The 14,793-nt window shown below is 41.5% G+C and overlaps 2 pseudogenes; both read right to left on the reverse strand.

Annotated features, from left to right (window-relative positions):
- Window positions 1–7,966: 7,966 nt before the first annotated feature.
- Window positions 7,967–9,878, reverse strand: LOC119544552 (annotated as a pseudogene).
- A 3,778-nt stretch (window positions 9,879–13,656) lies between these two features.
- On the reverse strand, window positions 13,657–14,273 carry LOC119544776 (annotated as a pseudogene).
- Window positions 14,274–14,793: the final 520 nt, after the last annotated feature.

A 14,793-nucleotide genomic window follows, 5' to 3' on the forward strand; every position in this document is an offset into this window, starting at 1 on the left:
TTTAAAAATCTGCTTCTGATATATTGTTACACATGACATTTTCTCTAGCTTTTCCCTGTTTCATCAAAGTATAATGATGTCTCTCAATATTTGGTTCACCTCTTCCAGAAGAATCACACTTTTACCATTGTGGGTTTTTTTTTGTTGTTGTTGTTAATTTTAGTATACTCTTTCTTTTCACAAATAGCATAAGGGAAAATACATTTCAGGGTTTGCACTGTTTCTTTTCCAGCATTGCCCATACTGTACAGTTTATCCTTTAACTCTTGGACACTTGGCCAAGCCCTTTTCTACCCCCAGTTCTTAGCCAGATCTGTTCTTTCCACTTGCTACAGTCCTCTAAGTTCCTTCTTAAGTCCTGTGTATGAATCATTCCTTTCTCATGTCTATTAATTCACCCTGCACACATTAACATCTACTTGTTCATTTTATGTGCTTTATTCAAATGATGGCATTTTTTAACCAGCATGTGACATTCTATTTCAAGTTTTCATTGTGGTTATAGTTATAGTTTTCATGGTTATATTTTGGGGGACAGTGAGATGCTTTCATCTGTGAGGTTGACTCCTAAAGTTGACCCCATCTTGATATTGCTCCCAGTGCATGAATTGGGAAACTTGCGGGACACTGTTATCGAGTTCTGACTTGGCGGGCCTGGGCCAGGGGAACTGATCAGCCCCTAGGAAAGGTAGTGGGCACAGACAGTACTATCCTCCACGGCCCCCCGGGCCTGAGAAAGTGGAGCCGGATGCAGGCCCCATTTCCTCACCCCAAAGTACAACTGTCAGGGGAAGCTTGCCGGAGAAAACCGCCCCCTTTACCTTGCCCGCCCACTCCCCGTTGCCGGAGCAACTCCCGCCCTTTGCAAACGACCTCTGCGCCCTCTCAGAACCAATCCAAGCCTTTAACCCCTACAGCTACCCCGCCCTCTAAACCGCCCGATATAAGCTTGTACTCTCCCCTAATAAACTCTCTTGGCTTCCTGACCCTAAAAGAACCGTGTCCCGCCTGCTCCTTCTCGCCGCCCTCCTTGCACGCCACCGCCGGGGACCGGGCCCAGTCCCCCGCCTCGCCCTCGCCTCCGGGAAAGAGCCCCCGCCGCCGGTACCCTCCGAGCAACGCCGAGAGCCGAGGGTTCAGCAACCGGCCGCCCCCCGACGCAGTAGACGCGACCACAGAAACTGATTTAGTGAATGGGTTCTTTAATTCCTCCTTACCGGTAAAATCAGAGACTTGCTGTCTTCTGGTTCTGTCAGCTCCATGACTTCCCTGATCCTTGTGAATGCCATCTGCTTCAAAGGAAACTGGGATAAGCAGTTCGACAAAGAGCAGACCAAAAAAAGACCTTTTAAAATCAGGAAGGTGAGTACTTTGCAAACATGGGAAATGCTTGGAAACAGTCTCTGGGTTCATATTAGGTATTTCTTTGTTTTTTGTTTTTTTAATGCAATTTTACTGAGATATATTCACACAGTATGCAATTCATCTGAAGTTTATAATCAATGGCTTACAGTATCATCACATAGTTGTGCATTCATCTCCATAGTCTATTTTAGAACATTTTTGTTACTCCAAAAAGACAAAAATAGAAAAGAAAACCCAAAACACTCCATACTCCTTATCCCCCTCTATATTTAGCCTTAATATTGGTGTGGTACATTTGTTGCTATTGATGAAAGAGTGTTAAGGTATTACTGTTAACTATAGCCCACAGTTTGCAACAGGTATATTTTGCTCATATACCCCTCTATTATTAATGCCTTGTAATAGTGTTATACATCTGTTCTAGTTCATGAAAGAACTTTATTATTTGTACTGCTAACCACAGTCATCATCTACCACAGGATTCACCATGTTATACATTCCCATGTTTTAATCTCTGGCTTTCCTTCTGGTGACAGACATGGCTGTAAACTTCACCTTTGCACACATTCACACACCATTCAGCACTGTTAATTATTCATACAATAACTTGCTACCATCACCTCTATCCATTTCCAGACATTTAAATTCAACCTAGTTAAAAATTCTGCACATATTAAGCATCCACTCCCTATTCTCTAGCCTCATTCTATCTCTTGGTAACCTATGTTACTGTCAGAAAACATGGTCCTAAAGAGTCAGGCCCACCTGATCCTGAATCAAAGAAACAAGTCTTTTTGCTTTGGTGAGGAGGTGAGTTTATCAGAGATGCCTCAACAAGGACCTGGAGGAAAGTTTTTCCTAGAGCAGTTCAGGGTAAGGAGGGTGACTTGAGCTTTTATAAACCCAAACAAACAAAGAAATGGCCATAATCTGGAAGAAAGCAGCAGAAGAAAAAAATACAAGAGAAGAAGCAGTTTGGTAATCATGCCCTGTTATCTTAGACGTCCTCCCTTTGTTCAGGCTTGTTTTTCAAGGAGAAGAAGGCACTGCTTATCAGAACAAATGGTGATTTCCCTTGCATCATCCTGCAGGCAATGCTGGGAGGGTTTATGGGAACAGAGAGTAAGGTTTTTTTGAGATTAGATTGATAGCAAGCTATTTCAACAATGGCTTTTCATGCTTAAAGTAACTCAAGGCTGCTTAACTGAAGTGATCATAATAAACAGTTTTCTAGTTACTGAAGGCTATATTAAGCATTTTCCAGCTAAAGAATTATATTGAGTACTTTTTATTGTCCCACTATCACCTATATTCTAGATTCTATGTCTATGAATTTTTGTATTAGAAATAATTCATATTATTGAGATTATTATTGAGATCATACAATATTTGTCCTTTTGTGTCTGACTTATTTCACTCAACATAATGTCTTCAGGGTTCATCCATGTTGTCATGTGCTTCAGAACTTCATTCCTTCTTTTTTTTTCTTTTTTTAAAACTTTATCAAAAAATTAAAAGAAAAAACCCAACATTTCAAACAAAGCAAAACAAAGGAATAGGAAAAACAACCTAAAATAAATACACTGCTTCCAACATGTTCCTACCTATACCCCATGAAAATTAGCAAACCATAAAAAAACAAATAAATAAGAAAAACAAATAACCTAAAATTACTACATTGCCTCCAACATGTTCCTACCATACCCCAAGAAAATTGATAAACCATAGTTATTTCTGAGCATTCCCATAACATTAAGATTACCCTCCATAACTTATCTGTTCTTATTAGATTATCATTCCCCCTTCACTAGTTGCTGTCTATCTCTAGGACCCCTACATTCTACAATATAAAGCATTTATTTTACATTTTCCACAGAGTTCACATTAGTGGTAACATAACAATATCTCTTTTAGTATCTGGTTTATTTCACTCATCATTAAGTCTTCAAGGTTCATCCATGTTGCCATATGTTTCATGGCCTTGTAGTAGTCCATCATGTGTATATACCATATTTTGCTTATCCACTCATCTGTTGAAGGACATTTGGATTGTATCCATCTCTTGGCAATTGAAAATAATGCTGCTGTGAACATCAGTGTGCAAATATCCGTGTCACTGCTTTCAGATATTCTGGGTATATACTGAGAAGTGAAACTGCTGGATCAAAGGGTAATTTTTTATCTAGTTTTCTAAGGAAACATCAAACTGTCTTCCAGATTGGCTGCACCATTATAGAGTCCCACCAGCAATGAATAAGAGTTCCAATTTCTCCACATCCTCTCCAGCATTTGTAGTTTCCTGTTTATTTAACGGCAGCCATTCTAATTGGGTGTGAGATGATATCTCATTGTGGTCTTAATTTGCACCTCTCTAATAGCTAGTGAAGATGAACACTTTTTCATGTGTTTTCTAGCCATTTGTATTTCCTCTTCAGAGAATTGTCTTTTCATATCTTTTGCCCATTTTATAATTGGGTTGTTGTACTATTGTCATTGAGTTGTAGGATTTCTTTATATATGCAAGATATCAGTCTTTTGCCAGATAGATGGTTTCTAATTATTTTTTTCCCATTGAGTTGGCTGCCTCTTCACCTTTTTGACAAATTCCTTTGAGGTACAGAAGCTTTTACTTTTGAGGAGCTCCCATTTATCTATTTTTTTCTTTCATTGCTTGTGCTTTGGGTGTAAAGTCTAAGAAATGACCTCCTAATACAAGGTCTTGAAGATGTTTCCATACATTATCTTCCAGGAGTTTTATGCTACTGTCTCTTATATTGATGTCTTTGATCCACTTTGAGTTAATTTTGTGTAGGGCATGAGGTATGGATCCTCTTTCATTGTTTTGGATATGGATATCCAGTTGTCCCAGCCCCATTTGTTGAAGAGACTATTATGTCCCAGTTCAGTGGCTTTGGGGGCCTTATCAAATATCTGTCGACCATAGATCTGGGGGTCTATCTCCGAATTCTGAATTCCATCCCATTGATCAATATATGCAAATACCATGCTGTTTTGACTACTATGGCTTTATAGTAAGCTTAAAGTCAGGAAGTGTAAGTCCTTCCGCTTTGTTTTTCTTATTTAGAGTGTTTTTAGCAATTCAAGGCAACTTTCCCTTCCAAATAAATTTGATAACTAGCTTTTCCAAGTATGCAAAGTAGGTTGTTGGAATTTGAATTTGAATTGCATTGAATCTGTAGATGAATTTGGCTAGAATTGACATGTTATTGACATTTAGCCTTCCTGTCCATGAACATGCAGTATTTTTTCCATCTTTTTGGTCCCCTTCTATTTCTTTTAGTAAAATTATATAATTTTCTATGCAGAAGTCTTTTACATCTTTGGTTAAGTTTATTCCTAGGTTCTTGATTTTTTTTAGTTGCTATTGAGAATGGAAACTTTTTCTTGAGCGTCTCTTCAGTTAGGTCATTTCTAGCATATAGGAACATTACTGACTTATGTGCATTAATCTTGTAGCGCACTATTTTGGTAAATTTATTACCTCAAGTAGATGTGTTGTCAATTTCTCAGGGTTTTCCAAATATAAGATCATATCATCTGCAAATAATGACAATTTTACTTCTTCCTTTCCAATTTGGATGCCTTTTATTTCTTTGTCTTGCTGGGTTGCTCTGGCTAGCACATCTAGCACAATGTTGAATTTCAGTGGTGACAGTGGGCATCCTTGTGTCATTCCTGATCTTAGAGGGAAGGCTTTCAGTCTCTTGCCATTGAGTATTATTCTGGCTATGGGTTTTTCATACATGCCCTTTATCATATTGAGGAAGTTTCCTTCAATTCCTACCTTTGGAAGTGTTTTTATCAAAAAAAGATGCTGGATTTTGTTGAATGCTTTTTCAGCATCTATTGAGATGATCTTTTGATTTTTCCTTTTTGATTTGTTAATGTATTGTTTTATATTGACTGATTTTCTTATGTAGAACCACCCTTGCATGCCTGGATGAATCCCACTTGGTCATGATGTATGATTTTTTAATGTGTCTTTGGATTCAATTTGCAGCTATTGTGTTGAGAATTTTTGTGTCTATATTCATGAAGGAGATTGGCCTGTAATTTTCCTTTTTTTTGTAGCATCTTTGCCTGGTTTTGGTATTAGAGTGATGTTAGCTTCAGAAAATGAGTTAGGTAGTGTTCCATTTTCTTCAATTTCTTGAAATACTTTAAGTAAGATTAGTGTCAGTTCTTTTTGGAAAGTTTGGTAGAATTCTCTTGTGAAGCCATCTGGCCCTGGGCTTTTATTTGTGGGAAGCTTTTTGATGACTGGATCTCTTTGCTTGTGATTGGTTGGTTGAGGTCTTGTATTTCTTCTCTGGTCAGTCTAGGTCGTTCGTTTCCTCTAAATTATCTAGTTTGTTGGTGTACAGTTGTTCATAGTATCCTCTTATGGCTTTTTAAAATTTCTTCAGGATGTACAATAATGTCGACTCGCTCGTTTATTATTTTGTTTATTTGGGTATTCTCTCATTTTGATTTTGTCAGGCTAGCCAAGGGCTTGTCAATCTTGTGGATATTCTCAAATAACCAACTTTTGGTTCTATTTATTCTCTGTATTTTTTTTTTTTTGTTCTCTATATCATTTATTTCTGCTTTAATCCTTGTTATTTATTTTCTTCTACTTGGTTTAGGATTAATTTGCTGTTCATTTCCTAGCTTCTTCAGTTGTTCCATTAGTTCTTTGATTTTAGATCTTTCTTCCTTTTTAATGTGTTCATTTAGAGCTATAAATTTCCCCCTCGATACTGCCTTTGCTGAATCCCATGTTTTGATATGTCGTGAACTCATTTTCATTCATCTCTAGATATTTAGCAATTTCTCTTGCAATTTCTTCTTTAACCCACTGATTGTTTAGGAGTGTGGTATTTAAACCCCAGATATTTGTGAATGTTCTAGATCTTTGATGGCTATTGACTTCTAGTTGTATTCCATTGTGATTAGAGAATGTGCTTTGAATAAATTCAATGTTTTAAAATTTATTGAGGCTTGTTTTATGCCCCAGCATATGATCTACCCTGGAGAAAGTTCCATGAGCACTAGAGAAGAATAGTGATCTGGGACATAATGCTCTGTATATGTCTGTTAAGTCAAATTCATTTATCACATTTAGATTTTCAGTTTCCTTATTGTCCATCTTATTGATGGGTCATATTTTTATTTTTTATTTTTTATTTTTCTGATCCCACAGCTCATCAGGTCTATGTACAATATTTCATACATCACCCAGTAGATATAACAACAACATAGTATTAACAGTAACCAGTCTCTTGGATCACTTCCACCCCTGCCTCCCCAAAGTACAACTACCACACTTGTATCAATACCCCAAATCCATTCCCAATTTATTAAATATGGGGCAAACTCACACACACTTAGGAGGAGGGGGATCCAGTGCTAAATAAAGAGTCCCTGGAGCTCCAGAAACCAAGGTGGAGGGTGCTGGGCTGTGGCTCAGGGGGCTGCAATCAAGAGCTAGTGAGCTGGGCCAGGCAACAGGGGATGTAGAAGCCAGATGGCCCAGCTCAAGAAGCTGCCTCCCTCAGCATCTCCACTCTAGAACTGTGCTACCTTCTCTTCCCAGCCCCAACTGCTGCCAGGATCAGGGGTGTTGCAGGGTGAGCAGTGGCTGCTGCATGGACAAGGCCCACTCTTCCCACTCTCCTGCCTGAGCCACCTGGTCCTCCAGAACCCAGGTAGCTCTAGGTAAAAAGTCTAGAAGCCCAGCAAAAAAGATGAGAGGCCACCAGAGAGTCAAGTGGCAGTTGCCAGGATATGGCCTTTCTAGAGCAGAGGGCCTCCTTCTTTCCAACTTCCAGCCTCTTCCTGTGTTTGTGGGTGATTGCCTGTTGCAGGCAGAAAGGATGTTTACCGGAAGTTCTCGGCCAGCCTCCAGTACTGGTTTCAGAATATGAGGTGGAAGAGCTCCCTCCCGTGGATGTAGTCCCTGGGCTGTAGTCCCTGTTGGTGAGCAGAAACCAGCCTTTCCCCTGACCTGTTTCACCACAAACCCACTAAGGAACTCTTCCAAAACCAACTCCCTCAAGCATGTCCCAGGGGAGGGCGGGACCTGGAGTGTAAGGAGGAGCAGCACTACCACCATTTCACACCCGTAGAGTGCCTCCTGGCTCCCAGTCTTTGTCTCATCCACAGTTCTTATGCATCCAGCTTGACTAAGGGTCCCTGGGCAGGTTCACTGGAGATCCTGCCCAGCAGGTCCAGGTCATGCTGATTAGTGTAAGCAAGGGCCTTCCAGAATCTCTGGAGGTGGGAACCCATTGCCAGGAAGTTCCCAAGTGGTCCCAAGTTACAGATTTCTCCTGGCCCAGGGGCCAAGTTTCTTTTTTTCTTCACAGCTTTCAGGCAAGTTCTGGATTTAGAGACAGTAACCAGGACCCAAACTGTGGAGATGTGTTTCCCTGGTGCTGTGCCCACTCGCCTCCTGGGGAGGTAGTAAGGATGTCTTGTTCCACTTCTAAACAAGCTGCCAATCAACAGGAAGTCTGGATGGCCCTGCTCTCAGTAGAGATGGGGCATGAGGGGGCAATGCTGGCTGTGGTACATGCCCCTGCAGGAGGCTGGGCCAGGGCTAGCTGGGTGAATCCCGAGTCAGGCCGTATTGCAGGCTCACAGGGTGGTCTAGCTCCTCCAGCTCTGCAGGCAGCAGGATGCCCAGCTCCCCTAGGTACAGGGAGAGGGCCTCAAAGGAGCCCTCCAGTTTTGAGAATGCTGGTCTGCTCTCAGGCTCCAGTTTGCAGCGGATGGAAGCCAGAGGAAGAAGGCTGGGGGGCAGTCTGTGGGGACAAATTTCTCCCAGAAAAGCTTTACATTGAGGCCAAAGTCCAGTGTGCAGGGCAGACAGTCAGGATCTGTGAACATCTGCCAAATGATCTCACAGAGAACAATCCCAAAAGAGAAGACATCCATGGTCTCATCATAGCTCTTTCCATTAAGCATCTCAGGGGCCATCCAGTAGGGGTTTCCTACCACCATGTAGCACTTCTTGTGATCACTCTTACACAAGGTTCATTTCTTGTTGGTGGCCTTCTCCACTGGGGGCTTTCTCCTCTCCTCCACTGTTAGCCATGACAGTCCAAAGTCTGCCACCACCACCATCTTGTCCAGCTTGATGAGGCAGTTGTGTGAGTTCAAGTCACTGTGGCTGATGCACATGTAGTGCAAATAGGCCAATCCAGAGGCGATGCCTTTGGCAAATCTGACCTTCTGCTGCCAGGGGAATGGGTCAATACTGTTTAGGAAGTCCTTCAGTGTGCCCCCCTCTATGTACTCTGTCAGCAGGTTCAGCTTCTTGTCCTCATACAGCACACCAATGAACCTGAGCACATTGGGGTGGTCCAGGCTGCGCATCACTTTCACCTCAGTCAGAAAAGTCTTGTGTGTCTCCTCATCACATCAAATTAACTCCTTCATGACCATTACTTTTCCTGTGGCTTTGTATGTCACCTTGATGGCCTGCCCAAAGAAGCCCTTCCCCAGGATCTCCCCTTGGATCAGGTCACATGGCCAGAAGATCTGTTGTGAGTAACTGCTGAAACAGCAGAGAGATTCTGAGTGGCTGATGTCCTGGCTAAGCAGCAGGTGCTCCTTTGGGGAGCTGGGACCAGGGACTTGGAGATGCTGTTACTGCACCTCAAAGAGTGTCTCCTCAGTGTCCCTTCCAGATTCTCCTTGGTGTTCAAGGTGCTGAGGGTATGCGAGTGTCCAGCATTCTGCATGTGGGGAGAGGGCTGTGCATCCAGCTGCAGCTGGTCCAGGCGCTGTGAGATGGGGTCATGTTCAATCAAGAGCTTAAGTGTGTGGCTCGTCTGGCTAATTGCGTCCTCTACCTCCTCCACTCAGAGTGTGCGCATAGGTGTCCCATTGGTCTCCGGGATGCAGTCCCCAGTGTGGATGACGTTGCAGCTGTTGGGACTGATGTGCATCTTGTTGACCTCTTTTACTTGCACGGTGGTGGCATAGTTGGAGCAGGCACTGTCCATGGACACAGAGAAGCCTCGTCTTCCCTTAGTGGTGGCTGGCATGGAGATGAGTGTGATGGAGTAGGGCAGCTGGTCTTGTACAGATTCTGTGGAAAGCCTCTCAGACATGGGTGCCAGCACCACCTCATTGTGGCAGTTCCCACAGTAAAGGGTAGCATGCTGCACCAGAGCATATGCATCCCCATCCTCGATGGTCACCTTGCAGCTCATTCAGGCAAAGCACTCTGGGTGGTACTTGAACTCCCCAGCCACCATGACCGGCCCTGTCATCAGCAGGGAGCACCCATGGCAGAATTACGCAAACTTCCCCAGTAGTCCTTGTGGCAGTGGAGCTTCCCATTCTTCCCATAGTACCAGCTGGTGAGGGACTCCTGGCATCTGAACACCAGAAGCAAGAGCTGTGCCGGGCTTCATTGGCAGTCCTGTACAACCTCTGGCTTGTGCAACGTGGTTCCCACAGCCCCGACATCTCCAGGCATCTTCACCCGCCTGCATGGCCATGGTCCTGGGGGTGCAGAGGAATGGGGGGGGGGGTCATATTTTTAAATATATTCTTCCATCTATATCTTTTAATTGGGGAGTTTAATTCATTCACATTCAAGGTTATTATTGCAAAGATAGTTCTTGAATCAGCCATCATATCCTTTGATTTTTATTTGTCAGATGTATTTTTTCTCTCTCTTTTTATTTCCTTTAACTTACCTTTACTAAAACTCTTTAGTTCTGTGCCCTTCTCCAGACCTCTCTCTCCTGTTTTTTTTTTTTTTTTCTCAGCCAGTAGGGCTCGCTTTAGTATTTCTTGTAGGGCTGGTTTCTTGTTAGCAAATTCCCTCAGTATTTGTCTGAAAATTTTAAGCTGTCACTCAAATTTGAAGGAGAGGTTTGTTGGATAAAGAATTCTTGATTGAGAATTTTTCTCTTTCAGAATTTTAAATATGTCATCCTTCATTCCTTATTACTGCTGAATAATATTCCATCAAATATATATATGTGTATACACACACACACACACACACATCATATTCATTTTTAAATATACAAGAATTAAATTTCCTTTACCCTGCCCTTTGGTGGCCAAGCTGCCAGAACATACCCCAACCCTGTCAGGCCCTGGGGCCTCTCTCACCATATCTTCCTTTTTGTACCTCATCAAAGGTGGCCACAGACTTCCAGTCCTCTGGTCCAGCTCCCTTGTCATCTTTTGTGTTGTTGCCAGGGTGTTCTGTCTCTGCTCCAAATCTGATCAGATAGCTCTCAGGCATAGAGCCCTTCTTTGCTCCCCAAGACCCTTGGGAGAAAGTTCAAACCCCGTAGCATGCTGTGTGAGGCTCTGGGCCTTCTGGATCCTGCCCACTTCTCTTTCTTCATTTCACATCAGTGCCCACCTGCTTCCCTTGGGAAGCCTTCCCTGACCTCCTGCCCCATTAGGTGGGAGGCCCTCCCCTAAGCTGGCCTGGTGCCCTCTGCCAGCCTCCCTGGGCCCATCGCAGCCCACCCAACACCCCAGAGGGCAGACACTGCTGTTTTAGAAGTGCCTGACACATGGCTGACACTGAAAAAATCACCAAACACTGAATGATCTTCAATCTTCTTCTTTTAATAAGAAAGATAATATAAACATGAATTTTTGTTTGAAAACAGATGAACTAAGGACACATACATAGGAGAGGCACAACAATTATTGACCTCCAGCTTTGAAGATATAATTTGCTGATGGCCTTTGATCTTTCTCACCAAATTGAGTTTACTTTTTTTTTTTTTTGGTTAATTTTAATTATGGAGATTTTTGCATTCAGACAAAATAGACAGAAAAAATTAGTTACAATTTATTCCATGTCATCACTAAGATCTAGGCAGATTTGAGCATGAAGCTTCAGTTTTTCCAGAGACATATTTTCTTCTGAGCTTTATTCTGAAATGAACTGTCTTATTTTCCCCCAGAAAAATTATTTCTTTCCTTGAAATTGCTTCAACAAGATGTATGTTAGGACTTCATTCTGCTGCGCATAAAGGAAAACCCACCTCACAGTAGTTTAAAGTTGGGCACCTATCTGTCCTCCCAGGACCTCTGGGGGTGGCAGGGCTGGGCCACGGGGGCATTTGGGAGATGCCCCTGGGAACCAGGCCACCCCCAGCACATGGCTCACTTCCTCCCAGTCACAGGATGGTGCAGACATGGGCCTGCAGTGCAGGCAGGGGGAAAGGGGAAGGACCGAGGGCGGAGGGCAAAAGCCTTTCCTTGTGTGTTCTGTCACTTTATTCAGAAGGGGCAGCCTTCATTCTCTACCTCCTTGGCCATAACCACTTCAGGCGGCTCCCTCTGGGGACAGGGAGGGGACGATTTCCATCCTGCTTTCTGTGGGCACCGGGGAGAAAGACAAGGAGAAGCAGGTTGTGGTGAAAGTTGAGGACACCCTGTGGGTGGAGGGGCCTCAAAGGACAGATTGTGAGTTGTTAGGAATTTGCATTTTAATTCCTTTATTTCTAAATAAGATGAAATTTGTCTATATTACTCCATGTTTAGTTTCTAAGATTGGGATCCTTTAACACTAAGACAAGGGTAAGCAAACCACAGGTCTCAAATCCCACCCCAGGCTTTTTTTTTCTGAATTAAATTTTATTTCACATTGATAGAAACTGTGAAAAAGTTTCATATTTTCCCACACTACAGCAAAACTTTTCAATGGAGTAAGATAGCTTACAATAAATAAGATGTTGGAATGTATAACTTAATATAACTGTTTCTGTTCTTCAAAATAAATGGCAAAGCATTTGTAAATGATTCTTTAAAAGTTTTAAATCCAGACATAAACATATGGCTTAATTATTAACATTCTATATTGTACACTGCCAAATTATTTCTATTAACAATTAGCACCCATTTATACAGATGCCATCCCATCATTGTTTTGATCAGTGGGAATACAGCCCCCAAATTAACAATTCAAAAATGCCAAGCATACAGTTCAAAAAATATTAAACTGTGTGGTAATTATACCACATGTTTCAAGTTCTGACTACCCTTATAACCCAGAAATTTGTTTTCAAATAATTTTTACCAGTTATCTGAAAATATTGGCTATATAAAATCAAAGGATTGCTATTTTTATGTTTGCACAAAAACTAATTAAAAATCATTTGATTAAAGTCAGAATTTCAAAGTTCATTGGCAGATAAAAATAAAGCTACATTTTCTGATTGATTCTAATTTTCCACGTAGTTGGTTTCAAACATGTACAAAGTAAGTAAAATTAAACTCTGTACTACAAGGAGAATCATCTTACATCAAATCACCTTAGAAATTACAATTTTTAAGATTGTCTTAAATATTTCAGAACGTACTAAAGTATGATCCAATTATTCTTGCAGTCAATTACAGAAAATTAAAATCACAGAACCATTCCTGTTCCCTGAATTAAAAGTTCTAACAACTGGATGAGTCTAAATTTTGACTCAGATACAGTTGAAGAAATAAGTAGTAAAGGAGTTTTAAGTGATGTCTGGTTTCATTATAAGTATAAATACATCATAAATACCGTATGTCTGTGATTCAGAATGTCAAATTGCGGCATTTATTAACACCAGATGTCTATGGCAGGGAAACAATATTTGGTTTCCTATGAGGATATTAAAGGAAAAACACGTGTCTTTTCTAGAGAGCCGAAAAGAGTATTAAATGGAAAAGATAAGAAAAAATGGCTGGCCCCCCAAATAAAAGGGCCATTAATTGAGGCCCTTCATTAACACTTAAAAGTATTATCCCTATTATTAGGAATAACATAATATCATTTCATTATTTTGTATTACAATTATTATATATATATGAATAAATATATAAAAATACAGCCACTGTATGGTGACTGTGTGGTTTGGGAATAAATCCACAGTCTAAGTCACAGTGTGCTTAAATCATTTATATCTTAATTGCTCATTTATACCTGAACAATTTTCTTTAAGCATACTAATAATTTCCAAATGATGTGATAAATATTCCAGTTGCAGTATTTTATTGTTTTTCTGAATTTCATTTGGGAAAAAGAAGCCAGCTGCTTCACATATTTTAATACTTGTATTACTCTGGGATTACATTATACAAATACGTGAATAGAAACTTAAAAGAATGTACATTTCCCATGAGGAAACATTATTTACTTTTTGTCATTGGTATGTATTTGCAAAACATTCTAACGCTGCAAACAGGAAGTTTCAGATTGGACACATTTGAAAATTTCTACTACAACGATGCTGGTGTACTTCCTCCCAAGGCCTCTTAGTGATGTCAATCAACTGATGGTAGGACTTTATCAATGAATTGCTTGATATCCATCATTTCCTGGTGACATGAACTATGCATCATGCCCCCATAGGTTTTGAAGGTTACCCTGTCTGGATTTACCAATGTTTTTAGCTTTTCGTCAGTAAGAAAACCAAACATTAGGGGAACTAAGGGGTGGCAATCTCCATGGCACTGGAGGATAGATATATCCTTATTAGCACCACTGATAGTACTCTGGGGAAACAAATCCTGAAGTGGAAGCCAGGAACTGAGTGCCACGACACCTACCAGCTTCTGCTGTGTGGTAAGAGCAGTACAGAAAGTTAAAGCTCCTCCCTGGGAAAATCCTCCCCAAATAATCCTGTTAGAAGGAATTCCAGTCTTCACCTCTTGGTCTATCAAAGTTTTGACATTTTCTGCTGCCTATTTGATTTGAGGTTCCTCTTCCTGTAAATCAGGTGAAAGTCCAATTATATTAAGCCAAGAAGCCATACTCATATTCATATTTAATGTAACAGGCATAACCAGCACATGTGGGCAGATATATTTGATAAACTTCTGATACCTGCAGAGGCTCCTGTCCATCCATGACCTGTGTCTCCCAATCCGTGAAGAATAATAACTGCTGTGGTGGCCTTGTGGGCTGTGGGCATGACGACGGGCAAGGGGCTGGCAGGTTATTGCTGCATGTGCATGGCTCAGCGGCTGTGGTCAGAAGCGTAAGGCAGAAGAAGCCGGTGCCAGTTGCCACTGAGGACAGGGAGTGACCAGTAGGAGTCCTGGCCCAGCCCCCGGGCCCCAGACTATTTTTAAAATAAGGTTTATTGAAATACAAGGTGTTCTTTTGTATAAGGACACTTGGCCAAGGCCTTATCTACATACTAACAACAGCAGAGTTGAGTGGTTGTGACAGAAGTTTTGTGTGGCCCACAAAGCTGAAAACTTTTACTATCTGATCCTTTATAGAAAAAAGTTTGCTGATCTTCAGCCTATTAGGAGGCAGCCAAAGAAGAGCAAGATGCCATGGCTCATGGTTAGTTCAGGAGAGCCCAGCAAGTGAAGACAAAAAGCTGAGGCAGATATAGTTTTGGTTTGTTCTGTGTAATACAGAGGGGCTTTCAACTGAGCCTGACAAAATTG

This window comes from Choloepus didactylus, chromosome 9, assembly GCF_015220235.1.
Source record: "Choloepus didactylus isolate mChoDid1 chromosome 9, mChoDid1.pri, whole genome shotgun sequence".
Classification (NCBI taxonomy): domain Eukaryota; kingdom Metazoa; phylum Chordata; class Mammalia; order Pilosa; family Megalonychidae; genus Choloepus; species Choloepus didactylus.